The sequence below is a fragment of the Pinus tabuliformis genome, chromosome 5_2 (assembly GCF_031772625.1).
Source record: "Pinus tabuliformis cultivar Carrire ecotype Pingquan chromosome 5_2, CPIR1, whole genome shotgun sequence".
NCBI lineage: Eukaryota > Viridiplantae > Streptophyta > Pinopsida > Pinales > Pinaceae > Pinus > Pinus tabuliformis.
The window spans coordinates 612314438-612339650 of NC_142306.1; positions in this window are offsets into that span (position 1 = coordinate 612314438).

Consider the following 25213-nt stretch of genomic DNA (forward strand, 5'->3'; position numbering starts at 1 on the left):
GAGGGAAGTGATCACATGGTGATCGGGCAGGGAAGCTACACGAAGGCTAATGGGGGGTCTGATGGGCGCTTAAGTGTGGCGGTATAAGGGTTAATGGCAGATTAAGATGGGATCAAGCCATTGGGGTGATTAACAGAGGGTTTAAATGAGGTTTTGCCTAACATAATTGTAGATCAATTAGTTAGTGGGTTGACTATATATTATAGTTTTATATTTAAACTAAGGTGTAGGGTTAATTAATATATAGGAGTTACATATATACAGGGAAATGGTTTTTAATGGGAATTAATATATACAAGTTAGAAGTTAATATGAAAACGACGGAAATGAATTGCGCTAAGCATAATGTATTTTCAGTGATTTGTTTGCTTTCCGCACATATGCATTATAACTTAGGCTAAAGTGTTTTGGTGGGTTTTTTTGGAAAAAATGGGTTTTACATGTGGGTGATTACTTTCCCTAGGAAAATAGTGTTTTAACCTTAGGAAAAGGGGTTTTATTAGGGAAATGAGGGGGAATCTAGTACTTGGCTTCCTTAAGTCATTAAGCCGAGGGTTCGGTCCCTCCAGAAGTTAGAGAAACGCTCTGAGCCTATTTGACTTAAAGGATTTAAGTACTTTGAACTTTATTTATGGAAAATTAGCAAAGTAAAAGGTGAAATGAATGGAGGAAGTTAATTAATTGACTTTGAAATCCACTTTCATGCTTCATTGTTCATTCATATCTGGAACTTTTATGATGAGAATGATAAATATGTTTTTTGTCTAACCAATCATCATACTTCTACAACCTTTCTTCTACTTACCCATCTACTGATCCTACCATTTTTACTTCTCTTTATTAGGGTGCATTTGAGCTAGCAAACCCTTATCAAATATTTTTCTTTTTCTTTACAATAGTAAACTAACTAAATCTAACCTTATTACATCCAAGGGCTCAGATTAAATGGTTGAGCTCCTTTTATTTACTCTACCTATCTAATTAGATGCCAAGGTTACATAGTTTGGCTAGATTTTTATTCTCTATCTATAGACATGAAATATCCGAGTTTAAACATTTTGACCATCATGGATTGTGGCAAGGATTACAAGCTGCACACAATCTTTTATTATGGAAAAAAGTAAATAGGAGTGGAATTTTGGCTTGCTCACCTTCATGGTCTTTTTCCTTTTCTTGGGGTTCATATTCTTTTTTTCATCTTTTTTTACCTTTTTGTTCTTTTTGTCCCGTGATTATTCTTTTAGGACATACCCTCTTTATATTTTTTTATTTTTTTGAATATGGAAAACATTTGCAAAAGCAAAGGTATGTACAATATTACAACGTTTAATCTCAGTCATTTAAAATTATGACTCCTATTGGTATAGAAACCTAACACTTGGAAAAGTTGAAGAGGTCTCCTTGGGTCCAACATTCTCTCCACAAGAAGTAAATCAATATACATCCCTATTCCAAGAATACAGGGATATATTTGCATGGGATTACTCAGAAATACGAGGTATCAATCCCACCATAATGGAACATCACATTGACACATGGTTTGATGCCCATCCCGTTCGGAAAAAAGAACATTAATTACACTCTTCTAAGGCATCAAAAGTCAAACAATAAATAAATAAACTTCACAAAGTTGGGTTCATTTTGCCAATTGCTTACACATCTTGGGTTTCCAACCCTATACTCATCATGAAAAAATAGGGCACCTGTTGTATATTTTTCTATCTCCTATTGCACAATTTCTTTAGAAGATATAGAAGCCTCCTATAGACAGTCTCCAGGTTGAAATAAGACCAGTGCCTAAGACATCCAAGAGGACTACTTTTGAATATTATCTGAGGGATTTTTGCTGCACACCATATGTCACGTAATTTGGAAAGATATAATTCAGGGGCTTGGTTCAATAGTCCTTCATCAAGGTAAAACCAAGAAAATACATAAATCTAAATAATCAGGGGGTAAATATGGTTAATCTCAAAGATAAATTTCTTGGTTATAGTGGATGACACAAAACAATAGGTAGATTAATATTGGCTTTGTAGTAAAAATGAAGAGGTGGAAAGAAAGGAGGGAATTTGATGCAGAGGGCTAGATACAACACAAAATCCTAAGCAACAAGTTCTAGTAGAGGTATGGAAGAATGAAGAGGTGATAACACATAAATAATGGAGTGAAAATTAAGGTCTCATTCTCTATGCCTCATGGACACATTTATCACCAAACAACAATTAGTAAATCTGTGCACACACAGACACACAGGTACTGCATGCTATAAACTATCACAAGAAAATATGCATCGGTATTGTTCACTACTTAGCAGCATAGATACATCCATAAATGAGATTGAAACCAACAACTTCATTACACATTTTCAGAACAGGAAAGACATATGTGAAATGATATACAGAGGGGAAAACATACTGCGCATTACTCTAATTGGAACCAACAAAACAATTTCATTAATCCTTTAAGATGGAGTCCAAATCAACAGTCCACTTAAATTCAGCAATTGTATCAGTTAAGTCCCTCATGAATGGTTCAAGAATTCTGCACCCAAGAGGCCAGAATTCTATGGTTCCATTTTGGTTCGATTTGCTTGTTCATGAGGTCCTTGAGTGATACAAATGCTAAATGTAACGGATTGGTGATTTGGACTTAGTCTTGAAGGATAAATCAAGTAGTTTTGTTGGTTCCAATCATAGCAATGCATAGTATGATTTCCCCTTTGTATATCATTTGATATATGTTTTCCTTCTTCTGAAATTGTGTAATGAAGCTGTTGATTTCACTCTTATTTATGGATGTATATATGTTGCTAAGTAGTGAACAATACCTATGCAAATGACAGATTTACTTGTGTTAGTTTATAGCCTGCAGTACCTATGTGTGCACAGATTTACTAATTGTTGTTTGGTGATAAATGTGTCCATGAGGCATAGAGCATGAGACCTTAATTTGTGCTCCACTATTTCTGCGCCTTTTCCTCCTCATTATTCGATACATCTATTGGAACTTGTTGCTTAGGATTTTGTGTTGTATCCAACCCTCTGCATCGAATTCCCTCCTTTCTTTCCTCCTCTTCATTTTTACTACAATGCCAATATTAAGCTACCTATTGTTGTGTGTTGGCCACTAGAACCAAGACATTTCTCTTTGAGATTAGCCATATTTACTCCCTGAGTATTTAAATCTATGTCTTTTCTTGAGTTTACCTTGATGAATGACTATTGAACCAAGACCCCTAGCTTATCTCTTTTCCAATTACATGACATATATAGTGCAACATACATCACTTAGATAATAATCACTCCTCTCAGATGCCCCAAGCATTGGTCTCCTATCAACCCAGAGGCTATCTCTAGGAGGCTTCTATATCTTCTAAAACAATTGTGTGAAAGGTGGTAGAAAAATATACAACATCTTTCTAAACAAAGCCTTCCCACGCTGCAATCTTAATACAACCCTCCTCATAAGGGTTAGGCCCATAGTGAGCCTCACCCTCTACCTCTACCCATTAATGAATATCGAGGTGGCCAAATGGAAGTGGATAAGACAAAGCCTCCCCACGAGTCAGTCGATTGGTTACAAAATAAATATCAAGATGAACCGGTATCGGCAAACCCGTTAGATGGATAACCATAACCTGCTGGTCCACATCCTAGAATCTAATCAAAAAGTGTAGGAACTTGTCCTACAACCTCAAAAGGGGGTTATGAAGAAACTTCAGAATCCCCCACTGTGCTAGTAACTACCTAGCCATTGGATCTCCCACCATATCTGCATGGAGATGCTCCTAATCTCTCTCCCTCAAAATCATCTTGCCAGTCAGGATACCATGTGTCAATTATATATCCCCCTAGGTTATTAAAGAAAGACAAAAATAAAGAGAAAACCCCTTTTTCTCAAAGCCACGTGCCTGTGAGCTTGACAGACGCGATGTCGTGTACCTAATTTACTAACAGATGCGCGGACACGCATCTGTTAAGCCCATAAGATGAGATGTCCAACATGCTGAAATTTGTGTACCTGTTTTCAAATAGGTACACTGTCCACGTGTCTATGTTTCACACAGACACGTAGCCATCATGCACTCCACCTGCCAAGCCATGACGACCCCCGCAGAGTTTTCTTGAGACATTTCTCACTTTAGATGCATGAAACGTGTGTCTGAGGATGATTTTTATGTGGAGTCACTGCGCAAAACCCTCAGTTTTGCATGACGATGGCGCAAATCCAAAAGAGTCACATGCATGACCATGAAAATTCAACCCAGATGAGAGAATAGAAGAGAAGTCCACCAAGTTGCCACCAGACAGGTGATATTGAGCCCACCATTAGGAGGGCTTATAGTCGGTAGGAGCCCGTAGTGGGTGTATGAAGGATCATAGTCTCCCCTCCTTCAAATCCAAGCTTCTTAGTTTAGGGGTAGGTTCACCCCAAAGGCGTGGTGTCCCTTCCCTTTTGAGGGGATCAACTTCTTTCAATTTTTTTTTTTTACTCTAAAGTCTAAGACCTTTATCTCAGCCATATAGATTTCTTCTCAACAGCCTGAACTTATGAGACATCACTGTATTATCGATTTTGTTATGAGGGTGAGGCAGTAAGAGAGAATTCATCAAGGAGAGACCTTAATATCCCTGGTTGAAATGGCACTCGTGAAAGAGCATTGGAAACAATCTCATACATATTAAGAGTAATCTTTTTTTATGAAACTGAAGGTGCCGGAAGGTTGCTCGACCATAAGGGAGAGGAAAAATTAGGTTGAATTGGGTCTGTCTACCCTAAGGCTACAAAAATGAAAAATAGTAAGGTACAAGCCCTTACCTGGCTCTCCCCACATGCATCCTAGGTGCTATAGATGACTGCAATGACAAGAAATGCTCCAAAACCTCGCTCTGACATCTACAACTCAACAATGAAAATGAAGTGTATTTGCCCCCCTTACGGCTATCTATCACCCTTTTCGCCCTTTTTTTAAGTCCATTATAGAAGCCTGAGACATCCATTTAAAACACCAAAAAAGATGCAAGGATCAGTACCACATCCTCTTCCTCATAGAACCTGTTGTGGTCACCAACAACCCCCCTCTTTGTTTGATATTAGTAATAACATCAAGCAAAGGGGGACCCTTAACCAAAAATCCAAAAAATATCTTTGTTTGAAAAATCTTTTGCATTAACTCCCTAAGAAGCTATATCGCGTCGCAAAGGAAAAAAGGAGTGCTTTCCCAAAGCGCATAAATACACTGAGGAGGAGCGACGTGAGAACTCATCGCATCGCGTGCATTAAAAGTGCTCAAAAAGGGAAAACCTAAAGAATCGCCGACGGCCGATATGCAACGTCGCTCGTCACAATGTCGCATTAAGCAGCACAGAGTGACAAAGCGAAAAACTTGCAACCTTGCGATATTGCGATATGCGATCTGCGACCATGCAAAGCTGCGACCTACGATCTATGGTGTGCGACGAATGAGACTATCAATTGCTGGGATGCCACCTATTTACATTGCAATCTTCGATGCTGCGATGCAAATCGCAGAAGCCATTCGTCGCAGGCATTCCTCGGCATGATCTGTGAGCCCAAAATTAGGCGCGCACCTTACGGGAAATTAATGATTGTACGCCTGTGTATCCAAATATGATTATGTTGCATTTTTCGAAGAGTCAAGTCATAATGGGTGACATGATTATGCATTCATTAGAACTTAATGCTTTCATGTCAATCTTTTCTTCTGTCTCTTTTCATTTACGTGAACTATAAGTCAGCAACTGATATAAATCTATATGCAGGAAACATCTAAGGAAAAGCGCCAGAGCTAGAAGAACAGAGAGGAGATGACTTCGCAGATGGATACCGCATACAGCAGGGCCGCGGATTCCAGAGTATCACTCAACAAATGCTGATGGAAATAGGTTATCCAGGACTCAGAGTCAAAGGCGCACAAAAGCAAAGCGTTTATGAAAGATCCTGAGTCCCAAATTGGGTAAAGCAAAAAGAAAAACGCTTAAGGGGAAAGACGTCTCAGAAAAGCCTGGAACAAAGAATGGAAACAAGTTTCAATTGAGAAAATCATTCAGGCAACAAAACCCCCAGCTCATTGAGTCATTCGCACGGCCGGAAACCGAAATAGCAACAGCACAATCAGTTTGAAAGAAATCTGAGTTGTACTAAGTATACATGCCGTGAAGACACTCCTCCAGAAAGAACACTTTCAAAAATATCTTCTAGTTTGTCAGAAAGAGGTGCCAGCTCTTGTTATTTCTAATTTTCAAGCTTGAACAAAAGGAAAGAACAAGCAGCTGACTCTTTCACGGCGAACAGTGCATCGCTTACAGCACTAAGGAGCAGATACAGAAATGATTAGAAATTAGATTCAGTTTTTAGAAATAAATTTGTTTTAGTAAAAGGGCGGTCATTTGAAGCCGTTCCCTAAATTTGTGTAATTAAAATTAGCCGGTTAGTAGTATTTAACCCTTCTCGTTTCATTGGAGAAGGGTCTGGAAATTTGTCAAAAAACTTGTCCTCAGAACGTGCACTTTTGTACCCTCGGAGGGGGTTTTTGATGAATGGACGGATCGAGATTTATTTATGTTTGCATTTTAATACCTGCTACTGATGTTGCACTTCTGTACTCTTAGTAGGCATTAGAAGTAAGCAGAAATAGATCGTTATTGCTTCAGGTCTGTGAGTATAAAATCAGTCATAAATGGTACTTTTATCTCTTGATGAATTTCTGCTTGCATTCTTAGAGTAATATACAGCTGATGTTGTTTATATGTTAATGTATGAATGAGTGGACTACCATTTTGCACTTTTGTACGGTGGAGTCATTGATTTGTGCTTAATACATGAATAACTGATTATGCAATATGCTGTTCACAACCGTTTTGCTTAACTTTTTATGCAGGATGGTTCATCTTAATTGATTCATATTCTCATAATAGTTGAATAATCTTCATTACCAGTTATTGTGTGAAATCTTTCTAGATCGCATAATGGAAAAAGTTCTATCCCGGGTTAGCGTAGATTAGATGTGTTGTTCTTGATAGATTAAAGTAGTATAAAATTCAGTCTCAGAGTTTAGAATTAGATTAGCTTACAAATAATTCCATATTTTCATTATCATATTCTACACACACACACATCACCAAACTCTGCACACACACACCCCCTTAGAACGGGAAGCTGGTCCCGTTATCCCCAGTCGGACCCGCTACACCAAACGGGCACGGAGCTGCCAACCAGGTTCCCGACCGGGTGGGTATCCCCCTTGTTGTTGACCCGATTTCAGGGCCCTCAACATATTTGGCGCTAGAAGGAGGGCACGAACTATGAATGGCACCTAAAGCAATATCTAAATACCATTCTGAGAGTAATACACCCTCATCAACTCCCTCGACTTCTCCAACACGGTTAAAACCGGAATTTGAAGTCGCTCGAGTATCTACCACTGCTACATATTCGAATATATCAGACCAATCTATCATTGAACCCCCTGAAATTCAAACTTTGATTCGTAATCTCCAGGGATTCTCTATTTTTAACCAGAAGTCTGATAAATCCAAAAGCAGCATGACTTCGCAGTACAACCCTGCTCATCCCCTTACCAGATTAAAGAGTGATAAATTTGGTATACAACCAAGTGAACTCCCTCTTCCTACCAGGAAAAGAGCAAGGAAAACTCCACCAGAGTCTGACAGTAAGACTTCTTCATCCACTTCGTCCATATCAACTCCCTCACCGCGAAGTCAACCACCGACTCTTTCATTTCAACTCACTCACCCATCTTCTACAAACCTTCCTCTTCAAACATCAAAGATCTTAATATCTTCATCTTCTCAGCATCAGGGATCATCTTCTGCACTTCCATTAACTAGCAGCTCAACGATGGCCCAGTCTCCATGGAACAATCCTGGGGTAGTTTTAATGCCTCCACCCCTGAGCCCTATACCGGCCCATCCTGAGAAATGGCTGCCTAAATTCAATCCGGAAGCAGGAATGCTATCCGAGGAACATATCAATAATTTCATGCTTTCTGTTAATCTCAACGGAGTCACTAACGAAGATGCTGTTGTCCGGCTTTTCCCTTATACAATTCAAGGAACAGCCGGGTCGTGGTACTTTTCGTTACCTTCCGGATCCATCACAAGCTGGGACATTTTTCAAAGTCAGTTCCTCACCAAGTTTGGTGATGACAGATCCACGGCAACATTGATCAATGACCTATCTAATCTTAAGGCTGAGGCTAGAGAACCCATTAAAGATTTTAACTTACGGTTCAATAAGATCCTCAACAAAATCCCCGTTGCTTCACAACCCAGCGAGGAAGTAAGATGTGAATGGTACATCACGGCTTTACCTCCAAAATTGGCTATCTTCGTAGATAGGCAAACAAGACCACCTTAGTTGACAACTTGACAGAAGCGTTAGCAGTGGAAAAACGCGTGGTAGCCCTAGAAAAGAGATCTGCTATAGAAGAACGCAAATCTAAGAAGATCTCTTTCAAAGAAGACACCATGAAGAAGCAAACGAAAGACCCTTTCGATTTGGAAGGATTACAAAAAGTGTTAAAAGCCATGTCCAATGAGATGATTGATATTAAGAAACAAGTAGCAGAGACTTCTTCGAAAAAGCCCTTTAGGACTTTTAAAACAAATCCTCCCATGGAGGTAAAACCACCCAATGTTGTCTCAAACGTTGAATCTGAAGAAGACGAAGAAGAAGAGAATACCACTGAAGGGCAGACCGACGAGGAAGAGGTCGTAGAACTACAAGGAATGTGGGACTTCATCCTCCCACAAGAAGAGGATCAAGAAGCATTTCATGTTAGCACGAGAAGCAAAAATCAACTTGATCCTCCCCAGACTACCCCAAAACAAAAGGGCGCAAGCCCTGCAACAAAAGAAAAGGTCGCAACAAAAAAGACAACTGCTAAAGCGACCCAGCTTAGCCCAGTCCAATCTGATCAAACGCCTCCATCAAGAACACTAATAGTGTCGGATGAAATGGATTATAACATCATTGATGACATGAAGAAGACTAGGGCTAATATCACTCTGTATGAATTGAGTAAATTGAAACACCAGCAGAAAATAATGATGAAAGAATTACATGCTGTGCCTACTACATCTTTACCTACAGCTGTAGCTTCCCACAATCTGGGAAGGCCTCCAACCAACACGATCAATAAAATTGATCCAAATGACATCGCCTTGATTGGAGGAAGATCAAGATCTCATACTCCTCCTTTTCTTCTCACATATGAAATCTTCAACAAAAACGTGCACAATTGCTTGGTCGATTCTGGTGCTTCAACGAATATTTTACCCAGGTCAATATGTGCCAAATTGAATGTGCAACCTCAAAAATCCACAATACGTATAGTTCAACTTGATCGATCCCAAGTCGAAGTGATTGGCGAACTTAATCAGGTGACCATAAGATTGTCGTCTAACCCAAAAGTGTGTCAGGTTATCGACATTCTAGTAGCTGATATCCCTGAGTTCTATGGTTTGATTCTTAGCAGGGATTGGTCGGAGAAACTCCACGGATATTTTTCAACCGATTGGTCGCACATGTGGTTACCATACAATGGTAAACCAAATCAGATAAAGGTTGAACGAGATTTGCACCAAAAATACATAGTGACAGAACTGGAAGGAGAAAATGAAGCCATAACGTACAATAGCAGCATTGTAGGCAATTACGCAATAGATTCTTTCCTAGGTAATTTCAATGCTCATATTTCACCATACTTAGAGAATTCAATTTTATCCCAAGTTGAAAATTTCTCCCAAACTGATGACTCAAAATGTTTTAGTTTTTTTGATAATTATGTAAATACATCTTTATTTTGGAAATTATATTTTGATGGATCTAAATCCAATAAGGGGGCGGGAGCAGGATGCGTTCTGATTAACCCAGACGGGAACAAGATTATGCTCACATGCAGACTTGAGTTCGATTGCACGAACAACACAGCGGAGTACGAAGCCTTGGTTCAAGGCCTATACAAAGCAATCGGATTGAATGTTAAGTATCTTCAAGTCTTTGGAGATTCGGAGATCGTCGTAAAATAGGTACGTAACACCATACATTGCCTGTCAAGTCATTTAAAGCATTATCAATCATTAGTTCAAGATCTCACTGCGCATTTCGTAGCATTCAACATCTCGTCAATTCCAAGAATTCAAAACGCGAGCGCAGACCTGTTAGCTAACGTAGCCTCTAGACTTATCCCTTCCGAATATTTTAGTCCTGATAGGTTTTCAATAGAATTAATCTTTAGACCATCCATCCCTGACAATATCACCAATTGGAGAGTGTTCAACGACGATCCTGAAATCGTAAATTTCCTTACTTTTGAAGGATCCTACTCAAATCAGATAATCGACGAAGACCATCATGATCACCAAATACAAAAAAATGGCTCTGACAATGCTACATCGAAATCAGTGGTCAAATTAGAAGATTTATATGATTTGAAAAGTCGGTTTAAAAGGTCCACCAATGCTAAACTTTGCATTTCTACCCTGAACTATGAATTAGTAAACCTAGGAACCGATCAGAAGCCACAAAACGTTAACCTAGGTCACGGCCTAGCTCCTGAAGAGAAATCAGCATATATCCGTCTTCTGAGACAATACAAGAACATTTTTGCCTGGAATTACGATGAGCTAAAGACATACAACACTTCTATCATTCAACATGTTATCCCTATGATTGACAATGAAAAACCTGTCCAGCAGAAGCTCAGAAAAATACACCCTAACCTAGAAAATCAGATAAAAACTGAGCTTAATAAGTTGTTGAGAGCCAGAATAATCTTCCCCGTCAGGAATTCTAAATGGGTATCCAATATGGTGCCCGTTAGGAAGAAAAACGGAGACATTAGAATCTGTATCGATTTCCGAAATCTCAACAAAGCCTGTCAGAAAGATAACTTTCCCCTCCCACCTATGGAGAAAATATTACAAGCAGTAGCAGGCTCAGAATTAATGTCATTCCTGGATGGATTTTCAGGATACAATCAAGTACTGGTGCATCCCGATGATCAGTTAAAGACTACGTTCCGAACCAAATGGGGCACTTATGCATATCGGAAGATTCCATTTGGTCTGATCAATGCCGGAGCTACCTTTCAGAGAGCCATGGACATCGCGTTTAAAGGGTTAGTCAATAAATCAGTAGTGATTTACCTGGATGATATAACAGTGTACTCCAAAAAACGAAACAACCATCTCAAAGATTTGAAGCAAATCTTTCAAAGATGCTTGAGGTATGGGATTTCGCTCAACCCAAAGAAATCTTTCTTTGCATTAAGCGAAGGGAAATTGCTCGGATTCATAGTGTCGAAATCTGGTATTCACATGAACCCGACAAAATCAAGGAAATTTCCGAAATATCCATACCTCATAACAAGAAAGCCATGCAATCCTTCCTTGGACAGATCAATTTTGTCAAAAGATTTGTCCCGGATTTTTCACGTATTATTTCTCCCTTACAAAATATGATAAAAAAGAATTCAAATTTCAAATGGGGTCTAGATGAGCACGAAGCATTCAACTTAATCAAACAAGCTATCATCAATGCTCCATCTTTGGCCACCCCAAATTTTTTAGAATCTTTTACCTTATACACTTTTGCCTCAGAGAAATCCTATGCCGCGATTTTGACCCAAGCAAATCAAGAGAAAGCAGAAGCTCCAATCGCATTCTTTAGCTCGAACTTACAAGGTGCTGAAATTAATTACTCAGACATAGAGAAACAAGCATATGTTGTTTTCAAAGGGATCAAATATTTCAGACCTTTCTTGCTTAAAGCCCACACTAAAGTTGTAGTACCGTTTCCGGCGGTAAGAAACCTTTTGGTGCAGAAAGACGTGGGCGAAAAGAGAGCTAATTGCATTACCGCTTTACAAGAATATGATCTCGAGATCAAACTAGCAAACATCGTAAGAGGTCAAGGCTTCTGCAAGATGTTAGCCGGAGGATCGCAAATCCCGGAGAACTCATCTGAAGAGGTACAAGCGTATGAGGTAAGCCTAAACGATGCAGAATCATCATATGCTGACACCATTTATTTTCTTAATAACGGGTATGCTCCATCACGTCTGGATCATACCAAGAAAAGAGCTCTGAGATTAAAAGCTAAACAATACCAGCTCATAAATGATGTCTTGTTTAAAAGGAATTACGATTCTGTGCTTCTTAGGTGTCTTGAGAAAACTGAAGCCGAAAAGGTTTTGCAGGAACTCCACGATGGACCAGCAGGTGGACACTATGCCGGAGATGTGACTGCACATAAAATCTTGCGTGCAGGATATTATTGGCCCACGTTGTTCAAAGACTCATACAATCACGTAAGGAAATTCCAAGTCTGCCAGACTGCTGCAGGAAAACAAAGGAAACCGTCCATGCCGCTACAACCAGTCAACATCGACCAACCATTCAGTCAATGGGGCTTGGACATAATAGGTGAGATCGTTCCTCACTCTTCTAAGCAGCATAAGTATATCCTTACGGAAACTGATTATTTTACCAAATGGGTAGAAGCAGTTCCTCTCAAGACAGTTCATTCTGAAAATATTATCGAATTCATAGATCAATTTATCATCACTAGGTTTGGATTGCCAACAGCATTAATGTTTGATAACGCTTCATATTTTTCTGGAAATACTATGACTGAGTTTGCGCTTAAAAGAGGTTTCAAACTGAAATATTCTGCCAACTACTATCCGCAAGGTAATGGATTGGCTGAATCAACAAACAAGAACCTAATCAGAATTATCAAAAGAACAGTCGACCAAAACCAAAAGAATTGGCACAAAGCGTTGGTAAATGCTTTATGGGCTGATAGAATCACAAAGAAAGCTTCAATCGGCACTTCTCTCTTTAATTTAGTTTATGGGAGAGAAGTGGTTCTTCCGACTCACCTAGTCATTCCCTCTTTGTCTTTAGTGCAATATATCGATGAAGTATCTACTTCATCTTTACAATTAAGACAAATGGAAATAATCAAACTAGAAGAGCAAAGAGAACAAGCTAGGAAAACCCATGCTCATCACCAAGCGCTAATAAAATCTTCTTTTGACTCAAGCATCATAACCAGAAAAAACTTTCAGATGGGTGATTTAGTTTTGAAATGGGATAAGGCTCATGAAGAAAAGGGCAAACATACGAAATTTCAAAAGCTGTGGCTTGGCCCTTTTCAGATTGTAGAAGTTGTAGGCCCGTCTACATTCGTGTTGCAGGATCTGGCAGGTAGGAGAGATTCTTTACCTGTCAATGGACTGATTCTTAAATTATATTTTCCATAGAAGAGAATTCTTCTAATTTTTTGTAGGATAGATTTAGTTTTTAGTTTTTATTTTGTTTTGTTTTTCTCTTCTTATGAATAAAACCCGTTGTAAATGATAATTTAAAAAGGATTCATGAAAGAGCACGCCAATTCTCTATCAGATTTTGATTTCGCTTGTACAAATAGCAAAATTTTTTGAAAATCTGAATTTTATTATTGACAAATAGAGTTAACTTCACTTTGATTACGATACTCGTTTCAACCTCTAAAAAACTTTGACAAAAGCAACCTTTGGTGAAAGAATTGTTTTGTATCAGCACCACGAAAGGTATCATCAATAATAAAATAAGCATTCTCTGCAAAGCTGTTGTTTTCAAAAACTCTATTATTGTCGTCCAGAGCTTTCTTAAGGAAAAACAATGACTTCCTCCCTGCTAAAAGGAAATTACAGCATTCAGAGAAACAATCCAAGCAAAGCACTATATCTCAAAGAATAAGAGGTCTCATCACGAGCCGACTTATCATGATCACAGATATTATAACTTGCTGACTTTTCCAATACTGTCTATCAAAACAGGGCAACGACTTAAGATTGTTGCAATCAAAAGACAAGAGGTCTCATCACGAGCCGGCTTGTTCAACAAAAGTGTAAATCAAGTGAATGACTGTGTCATTATTTGGCCACCAAACCAAGACATTGTTCTTTAGAGAATTAAAAAAGGAAAAGTGTGTGAAAAAGGATTTTTCTCTTGAATGTTGCGAGTAACCTCAAGCAGGAAAAAGGATCATTGCTGGATAACATGGTAACCCTGTCGAGGCTATGGATGCTTGCGGGTAGCAGAGGCTCTACCTACGACAAATGAGCATACTTTTAAGCCAGTACGCAGAGAAGACCTTATTTTATCTTTAATCAAGACCAAGTAATGTCTGGTGCGAATGCAAGAAAAAGCCTGAGGAAGCAAGCAATTGGGATATGAAAAGGGTTGAGACAAAATATCGTTGACAAGGTGAGGGGTAATCTACTCTATCTGTCCATAACAAAATTTAGACATATAAAATTTTTGCTGTTTCGGAAGTGAACGGTCAATAGAAATGCAGAGATAACTGGTTCTTCACAGTGAATCGCCATTGTTGTGGTCACCAACAACCCCCCTCTTTGTTTGATATTAGTAATAACATCAAGCAAAGGGGTACCCTTAACCAAAAATCCAAAAAATATTTTTGTTTGAAAAATATTTTGTATTAACTCCCTAAGAAGCTATATCGCGTCGCAAAGGAAAAAAGGAGCGCTTTCCCAAAGCGCATAAATACACTAAGGAGGAGTGACGCGAGACTCATCGCATCGCGTGCATTAAAAGCGCTCAAAAAGGGAAAACCTAAAGAATCGCCGACGGTCGATATGCAACGTCGCTCGTCGCAATGTTGCATTAAGCAGCACAGAGTGACAAAGCGAAAAACTTGCAACCTTGCGATATTGCGATATGCGATCTGCGACCATGCAAAGCTACGACTTGCGATCTATGGTGTGCGACGAATGAGACTATCAATTGCTGCGATGCCACCTATTTACATCGCAATCTTCGATGCTGCGATGCAAATCGCAGAAGCCATTCGTCGCAAGCATTCCTCGGCATGATCTGTGAGCCCAAAATTAGGCGCGCACCTTACGGGAAATTAATGATTGTACGCATGTGTATCCAAAGATGATTATGTTGCATTTTTCGAAGAGTCAAGTCATAATGGGTGACATGATTATGCATTCATTAGAACTTAATGCTTTCATGTCAATCTTTTCTTCTGTCTCTTTTCATTTACGTGAACTATAAGTCAGCAACTGATATAAATCTATATGCAGGAAACATCTAAGGAAAAGCGCCAGAGCTAGAAGAACAGAGAGGAGATGACTTCGCAGATGGATACCGCATACAGCAGGGCCGCGGATTCCAGAGTATCACTCAACAAATGCTGATGGAAATAGGCTATCCAGGACTCAGCGTCAAAGGCGCACAAAAGCAAAGCATTTATGAAAGATCCTGAGTCCCAAATTGGGTAAAGCAAAAAGAAAAACGCTTAAGGGGAAAGATGTCTCAGAAAAGCCTGGAACAAAGAATGGAAACAAGTTTCAATTGAGAAAATCATTCAGGCAACAAAATCCCCAGCTCATTGAGTCATTCGCACGGCCGGAAACCGAAATAGCAACAGCACAATCAGTTTGAAAGAAATCTGAGTTGTACTAAGTATACATGCCGTGAAGACACTCCTCCAGAAAGAACACTTTCAAAAATATCTTCTAGTTTGTCAGAAAGAGGTGCCAGCTCTTGTTATTTCTAATTTTCAAGATTGAACAAAAGGAAAGGACAAGCAGCCGACTCTTTCATAGCGAACAGCGCATCGGTTACAACACTAAGGAGCAGATACAAAAATTGTTAGAAATTAGATTCAGTTTTTAGAAATAAATTTGTTTTAGTAAAAGGGCGATCATTTGAAGCCGTTCCCTAAATTTGTGTAATTAAAATTAGCCGGTTAGTAGTATTTAACCCTTCTCGTTGCATTGGAGAAGGGTCCGGAAATTTGTCAAAAAACTTGTCCTCAGAACATGCACTTTTGTACCCTCGGAGGGGGTTTTTGATGAATGGACGGATCGAGATTTATTTATGTTTGTATTTTAATACCTGCTACTGATGTTGCACTTCTGTACTCTTAGTAGGCATTAGAAGTAAGCAGAAATAGATCGTTATTGCTTCAGGTCTGTGAGTATAAAATCAGTCATAAATGGTACTTTTATCTCTTGATGAATTTCTGCTTGCATTCTTAGGGTAATATACAGCTGATGTTGTTTATATGTTAATGTATGAATGAGTGGACTACCATTTGGCACTTTTGTACGGTGGAGTCATTGATTTGTGCTTAATACATGAATAACTGATTATGCGATATGCTGTTCACAACCGTTTTGCTTAACTTTTTATGCAGGATGGTTCATCTTAATTGATTCATATTCTCATAATAGCTGAATAATATTCATTACCAGTTATTGTGTGAAATCTTTCTAGATTGCGTAATGGAAAAAGTTCTATCTCGGGTTAGCGTAGATTAGATGTGTTGTTCTTGATAGATTAAAGTAGTATAAAATTCAGTCTCAGAGTTTAGAATTAGATTAGCTTACAAATAATTCCATATTTTCATTATCATATTCTACACACACACACATCACCAAACTCTACACACACACACCCCCTTAGAACGGGAAGCTGGTCCCGTTATCCCCAGTCGGACCCGCTACACCAAACGGGCACGGAGCCGCCAACCAGGTTCCCGACCGAGTGGGTATCCCCCTTGTTGTTGACCCGATTTCAGGGCCCTCAACAGAACCCCACATTCTGGTACATGCCAAAAATCATTTTTTGGGCCCGTCACACACTGAGAAATTCATGTCAGGTACTCCTTTAGTTCTTTAATTGATAGCATTCAATCAGTGATAGATTATATGTATGTTTTAAACAAATGCTTTCACTTAGGGTATTGGTCATACATATTGTGGGTACATCACACACGATCAGCTTCGTCCAACATCTCGACAAGCAAACAATAGAGCATGTATCATTATCCACTTAGTATGATAGGCTTCCTCCTAAGATTTTCATATCTTGACATTATTTCTCTAAAATACACCATAGGGTCCATCATCTCTACCACGTTTATCACCATCTCAACTTCACATATGATAAAAATCTATGTCGGTCAATAGAACCCCACCCCCCCCCCCCCCCCCCCACACTGATGGATAACTTCATGTTCTTAGACCCCTCTTCTAACAGGAGACATGAAAACTTACTCCATCCATGGAACCACCCCACTTAAATGCCTTGAAGTTTAGCCTCATTATGCCACACTCATTGCACATGCCCCCCATTTCCTGGGCCATCCCTGGCACTTTATGATATATCAAGACAGATGAACCTCTGTGTCCTACATTTGGCCCATCATTCACCCATATAGTGCATATCCCATCTGTATCACTTCATCCACCTCACCAACCCACCAGGGGGACCAACTAATGGGGCCCCCTCCCTCCATGAAAATTAGCACACCTCTATACAGGTCACCATCATTATGGGGAACCCATCTTCGTGTTTGTATATCCAAATCACCCTCATATTATTTTGGAAAGTGTACAAAGATTTTTTTTAGGAAGGAGACTCCCACCCACATTTTTTTCTATTTATGCCTTTTACTCGAAGGTAATTTCTAGTCACCCTTGGTCGGAGCTTGCACCTCACCAAAAATTATTTTCGATTTTCATGCCAGTCAGAACATACTCACACCCATCCTAGAAATCCTACTGACTTCAGGGCCATCACCACCAGTGAACATGTTTTCCCTGCCACCATTTTTACAAAAGCTCCGACCTCGGGCCAGTTGTCCATATCCTCTTATATCTTCAACTCTCACTATCATGCCTTATCTGACCCACATCATTATAGTCTATTTACATCTTCTATTGATTCCCTAACCCAGCATGTCGAGCGGTTAATTCTCCTTTGATGTCGACTTCAACATTTTTATTCCAGGATAGGGGAAATACCTTCGACCAGGGAAAAGTTTAAGGACAGAAGCTTATCTTAAAGTTTAGAAACCTTGGCAAATATTTCTATTCTCAACTTGTTTTGGGTGAAAGCACCCTAGGGCTTTGGGTTAGAACCCTAATAGAGAAGGAACCAACTACAACAAGAAATACTCATACAACTTAGGAAAAATGCTTATATTATCAAACTACGTAAGAGTGATCGTACCTAGATTTCCTTCGTTCGAGTAGGTCCCGCAGGGTTCAGACCCTCTGCAACTCCCGATGTTCTTCAAACCTGAAAATCATTCAATTTGAACATACATGGCAATATAGAAGTAAAGCATATTCATGAAATTGACTTTATATCATATAAATGAAAGATTGATCATACATCACAACAACATTCATATATGAATTAAAACATAATTTGATGCATAAACATAGTTAATTTCGGAAACAAGACAACATTTCTTTTATTGCAGTAAGCTATAAATAACATGGAGATAATTCACCTGAGTCTTTCTTTGGCTCCAAGCGGAACCGTCCTTTGGATTCGTCCTATCCCAGGCTTCAACAATCTTCTTCCATGACCAACACCATGATATCTCAAGAAAAAGGAAGAATATCTATAATCAAGGAAACAAGGGTTTCCTGAAGCTTAGGGAAGTGCATGAGGCACAGGGATTCATTAGACTCAGTCAGGGATAATCTCAATATAATAACTCTATCTCTCCTCTCCCTTAAGGCCTTCCCATAGAAGTCTATTTATACCTCTCCCAATTAATGTTTTAGTTGGGAAACAGTTGGGCCACGGGCAATAGGAGGTAATTAACAGGTAAAAATCATGAACTCCTCCCATAATTAAGGAAATTTAATTTTTTAAAGTGTTTTAATACATATACGTGGGTTGGGTATTGACTAACCCGCGTGTACACGCTTTTAGCTCAGGGAAAAGTAGCGTAACGGGAATAAAACACTGTTTTTTATATATTTAGACCAAGTCTGGAAAGAGGGGTTGCCCTAGGCCATAAACAAATCATCACATATACCAAGAGTGCTAAATGGTGCTATAATAGATGCCCCCTAATATATGAGGTCAGAAGGGGTACATGATGGCCGAAATGTATTAAGTGTATGGAAAGAATCATGTCGAGACTAAGAAGGACTTCACCAGAATTTAGCCTGCCAAGCCATCAAAAGAGATTATAAAGAAATTTTTGTCTGAGGTGGGCATACCCATGCTCAGAGAAAGTAAAGCATGTCCGCATGTCAAGTACAAGTAGATCCAATATGTATACAAGTATAAAGGAACTGAAAGTACATAATGGATCATTTGATCATGATCGAAAAAGTACATGTCTGAATATCACATATAAGATGATGATCAATGATGCTGAAGGATGAAGCTGATCACTAATGTCAAAAATTGATCCCAATAGTCCTAAATGAACATGATGGAATAAAATGACACTACATTGCAACTCGGATGCTAGCATATAAGATGTCGCTATGAAGAACTACAACATATAAGGTGGATGGTATCAACTAGCAGCAACATGAGAAACTGAAAAGTGAACCAAAAGATGCTGATGCAACTCGAGGTCTTCACCGACCGCCGTGGTACATGTCTACACAATGGGAATAAATGATCTAAGGTCGACCATGTGAGAAGTCGTTTGATTACCGGTCATTGATGTATACCATTAACAAACGCGAGACTACTCACCAATAATGATAATGAGAGTCAAGGTACCCAGTACAATCTAACAAGTGCGAATGAATGAACTGAAATCGAACACTTGAAAGAATCTATCAATCAGGAGACAATGATGGTTTCTCACTGTCGATAGCGAAGGAATATGCCACTGATGATTGCAAACCCCAAGTTACTACCAAATGGACTCTAGATATTTTTCCCGGAGAAAATGAGCTATGGTCGATAGGAAAAGATCTGCTAGAAGGAAGGCATTAAGGCATCCTTCATCAATCTAGCATGAGTGTAACCTGTAGGCCAATAATGTGGAAGGAATTAGACGAAAAAGATGTAGTAACCCAATCGAAGCACATTTCTGGCACACATAATATGTAGCTAGCGCACGATAGAAACCCTCTGAAGCAACCAATAATGAAATCTGACACAGAGGCGAGGAATCCACCAATAGGGTCAAATGGAAACCAAGGCACTACCTGAATCCCAATGTGTGATAATGAAAGCTGACATCGAACATAAGGGAAACCACTTAGTCAAAGACCCATGATACTAATCGATGCTGAGCACAAGGTGACCTATCAATAATGAAAATAGGGCCAGGGTGCGGCTCTAGATCTACCCTCAGAGTAATTTGTCGTAGTCGATAAGGACAAGACCCGCTAGCAAGAAGCCAATGGAGACCTTCTCAAACTAGCACGAGCAAAGGACCAATATAACTGATGTATTGACAAACATGACACTGACAACCAGGGATTACCAACTGAAAAATAGTTCAAGAGACACCGTAGAGAAGCCGAATCAGGTTTACTTCCTTTGAACAGAAGCACGACTCAGTGATGACTATATGGCAGCATATGATAACTCTGTATAACTTTTTCATGCAAGAGGCATAAGAAAACTCTCGATATGATTGGAAGAGGTAACCAATCGGAGGAGTACTGACTCAGTAACAAGGTTAAAGTGCTCCTAAGTCAAACTAAATCCCACCCCAATGGAGGAGAGACTTTCTTTTGAGTGCTTTGTTCAAGGGAAACACAATTGACTCTCGCTGCCAACAAAATATGGAAATCTCATCCCGTTCCCGCTCTTTTTGGAATATATAATTTTTTTGTCTTTTTCTTTAAGCTGGAAAAATAATAAAAGAATGCTATAGTACAGTGGAAAGAACGAGTGTCAGAGAAATAGATGATCTAGTTCGTGGGAGGGGAACATTCCTAGGCTCAATGCAGGGAGGCCAAACTGGTCAAGGACACTCAAAGGGATGCTCTTTCCACAGGTAAAAGGATGCATCAAGTTGCATAAGCTAAGTGATTGCATGGTTGACTTTGTAGAAGACATGGTCAAATAAGTGGCTTAAACACAAGTCCAAGTGAAGCTGGCTCAAGGCCAAAAAGTGCAGATAGTCAAAATGCAATGCAACAGTACAGCTCAACACAAATGAGCCTCTAGGGTATAAGGCCAAAAATTAGCGTGGAAGAAAAGAGAATGCGTCTTCAACGCATCAGCTATGGTGGGACTAAAGAGGACTCCCAAGCCTACTCAGTATAGCAGCATGGGTAACCAATGTCAGAAAGGTTCTAACTAATATGCACATGTAAAGGATGGATCTACCATCGCATCATGATTTTAAAAAATAGGCGAGTGAAAATGGTTTTCCAACCAAGATACGATGTGGTCGACCCTATGGCTAATGTATCGTTGTATGGAGGCTAGTATGCAATATGCAGCAGAAAATGGTTTTCCCTAACCTAAATGCCAGTGAGAGAACGATACCTGCCATCACGGGTCAATGTTCATGGGACTGAAATATCATCTCAAAGAAGTTTCCAAAATTTCTTGAACAAACAACCCACGCTCGACAATCCAAGCCCACAGGTCAAAAAATTCCATGAGACAAAAATCAATTTTTGAAAAAATATTTTTCAATTTCAAAGTTATATAATGACTTTTGGACTCACAGTTTTTTCATTTCTATTTGGAGCAAAGAGCTATGGAGAAAAACGAAGCATGCTCTGAACAATTGGACCGTTTAAATCACCCCAAAGTTTCCAGGTAACCCTCAAATCCTACTTGCAATGTTTTATGATAGTTTTTAGAAATTTTTTCAAAGTTTTGACCGTGGGAAACTATGCCCAAAATTTCAACTCTACATACACACGATTTGGATGTGAACAACCCACGTATATGACGGCCCTACACGTGACTATGTCTAAAGGGAACCCGCGTGTATGCGAGTTAATGTTTTAACATAAAAACTAACGGTTGAAACTTCAATTTTTTGTAGGATGACTATCACCTGGAGGGAAAGAGAGCATACCACTATGGATAATGAGGTAATGAATGACAAAAATTCATTGGATGCGCTGAGAGGTTGTGGCTTACTTAAGTTCTTCAAAATTCCAAATATGAAATCCAATACGTGCTTGTTAGAACTTTTGATCCACTACTAGAGCGCATAGGATGACGCTTTCATGATAGACCAGATGCCTCTACGAATCGAGGTCAAAGATATATATTTTATTACCGATCTCTCCCGAAGAGGGGAGGTCGTGCATTTTACTGGTAGGATGAGAGGTAGTCTTTCAGTGGAAAACTATGTCCATATATATTGTCTTGAACATCCAAAGAAGATTGGAAGTCAAATTCCAATCAAACATGTGGAAAGTTTATCCCTAAGGATTTTGATATTTACCATTGCACAAGTAAATGGGCCAGATTCCCTGCATTAGGCATGACGAGTATCTATGCGCCTGGCAGTGGAATGTCTTACCACAGTATTTGACTGGTGCACACCTCTTTTGACTAACATGAAGAGTCAATTGACCTCTATACAAAAGGTTCAAACGAATAATTTTGGATATGGAACCATCTTGTGTTCCTTCTTCTTCGAGAAGGTACTTGGGCTACGTCCCAAAGTATCAACATCCATCAGCAACCCTAGAGATCCATGAATGGGTAGATGGGCAGACTTGATGAAGTGCCTTTGGGGTGTAGACGTTCTTAGAACGACCTTTGATGATGAGTTTTTCACCTAGTGGGATCAATAAATCATCAGCGTCGATGACTACCCATATGCCAGCATGTATTCCGAGGAGATCCAGACTTAGTGTTACCACCAAATGTGGCATGGGGAGACATAGGTAACAATTTTTTAAGTTTTTGTGAATTTTTTAATGTGAAATGAACTTAGAAAAAATATTTTTGATGAGACAAAATACTAAAAAAATATAATGACCATGTTCCAGATGTGGGTCTAGTGAGACCTGATGGATTTTCGAGGCACAGGCATCACGAAAGAGGAGCCGAAGAGGCAACAGGTGAGATAGAGAGAGTCCTATATGCTGTTCAGAGAAACTTGGTGAGAGTAACTCACCAGGTACCTATGATAGCCATAGAGGATCCGCCTGAGGAGACGCAGTGTCATGTGGTAGGGGTACCACAGGACTTGGTCCGGATACTTCGGCGTGTAGCCAATGCCGTGGTTAACTTTTTAGCCACTCATCTTGAGCTGGGTCGATAGATAGATCTATGTATGATTGGACATGATTATGGGCATAAGCCCAAATTTTGAGGGCATCTTGTCCCAATTTTGTATATTATTTTTTGAACACTTCATCTTTATACAGGTGATTTTATGATATAGACAGATTCGATTTTTTGATGTTATTTAATTAGATGAATGACTAATATGCAAATCTAATGCTTGATTAGCAATAGATTCCGCTAATGAATTCTCAGATCGTGGAATGTGAACATATGTAATATAAATAAATTATCGTTGCAACACTCTCACTCTCAAAAATTGGCGATATAAATAAGGATCATGAACCCGATAAGTGTTATTTAACTGTGACACCACCAGTTGTGAGTCTAGATAAACTACCAATGAATCAATCCCATAAGATATTGCTTCGGATAGTAAATTAAGAACGACAGTATATTCGGCAATGTTGTTCGAAGCAGGGCCAATACATACTCCCCTCAACACCATCAATTGGCCAAATGGATAATAAATCACCCAAGCCGCGGAAGCAAGATTCCGAGTGTGCTAACTTGCACCATCAACAAATCTGAAATATATCAAATCATCCATCAATACCTGCCAAAGCAGATAAAAAATGTTGATATCACAAAATGCCAGAAAAATATGTACAAAGATACAATATATACAAACAAGAAATTGCTCGGTTGAAGCCTACGCAAAATACTTCTTAAGGTAGAGCCCATTTCTGGGCTCTGCCAGCTTGTTCCCTTCAAAATCAATTAATTCATAAGCCCCTTTTCCAAAAACATGCTTGACTATAAAAGGACCATACAACATAGATTTGAACTTGCCTGCCCCAAGGGTGTCTTTGTCTTGGTCATAGAATAAGACAAGGTTGCCTTCAGTAAAAACCTGAGGATGGACAACTTTATCATATTAAATTTTAATCCTCTTCTTATGCGCTTCATTTATAATGGTTGCATCTCAAAGCTGCTCATCAAGATGTTCCAAATGAATGAGGCGTTATTCGAGACTAGATGTCTCCGAAAGAAGTTCTATAGCTAGCTTAAGGGACGGAATTTCACATTCGATAGGGAAAATAGATTCCAATATGTAAACTAGTTGAAAAGGAGTAAAACCGGCGGCAATCCTAACTGAGGTTCAATATGCCTAGAGTGCTGGGTACAACATGATGTGCCAATTGGATCGAGCTTTATCAATTTTCCTTTGCAGGATGGTCTTAATGGACTTATTCATGGCTTCAACCTGCCCATTGGCTTGAGGATAATATGGAGATGAATGCTCCTGCTGGAAGCCCAACTTGAGAGCCAATTCAGTCATCAGTTGATTTTGGAAGTGACTGCCATGGTCAATGAAAATCTCTCCTGGGATACCAAATCATGAAATAACCTGGTTGAAGAGAAACAAGGCTGCTATCTCACTATCGTTTTTGTAAGTAGGCATGGCCTCAGCCCACTTTGTAAAGTAGTCTACGACCACAATTATGTACTTGTGATTCGTTGTCGAAGGCGGATTACAAGTAGTAAAATCAGTGCCCCACTTCGTAAATGGACCGACAATGATAACAGGGAAAAGAGGAGCTGGATGTGCGCGCATTTTCCGAGTATAAATTTGACAAGGATGGCAACGTTTGACTGCTACAATACAGTCTTTGAAAATTGAAGGCCAAAAGTATCCTGCTCGCAAAATTTTCTGGGCTATTGCAAGCCCTGATAGATGACCCCTCTGCGATATAATGTATCACCAATAATAACATAGTTTTTGGCAAGGTGATGTAACCTTCGACGCTCGTCTTTGGATAAAGCAGGTGGAAACTTCGAAGTCCAGAGATATGTAATGATATCTTCGTACGAGGGATCTTGTGAAGAAATGAGGAATAAATGTTCGTCGGGAAACTTTTCCTCATAAACAATAGCTTCCTCACAAGGCAGCTTTGAAATCAATTCCACAAAAACTAATGACTTCTTAGATTTAGTTGATAGGAATTCGAGATCGAACTCTTGCAAAATAACGATCCATCGATTATACTTGGCCCCAATCACTTGCCTACTAAAGACAAACTAAAAAGGATTGACAACCACTAAGATGAACATTTTGTGAAGCAGAATGTAATGATGAAGTTGCTGGACAGCGT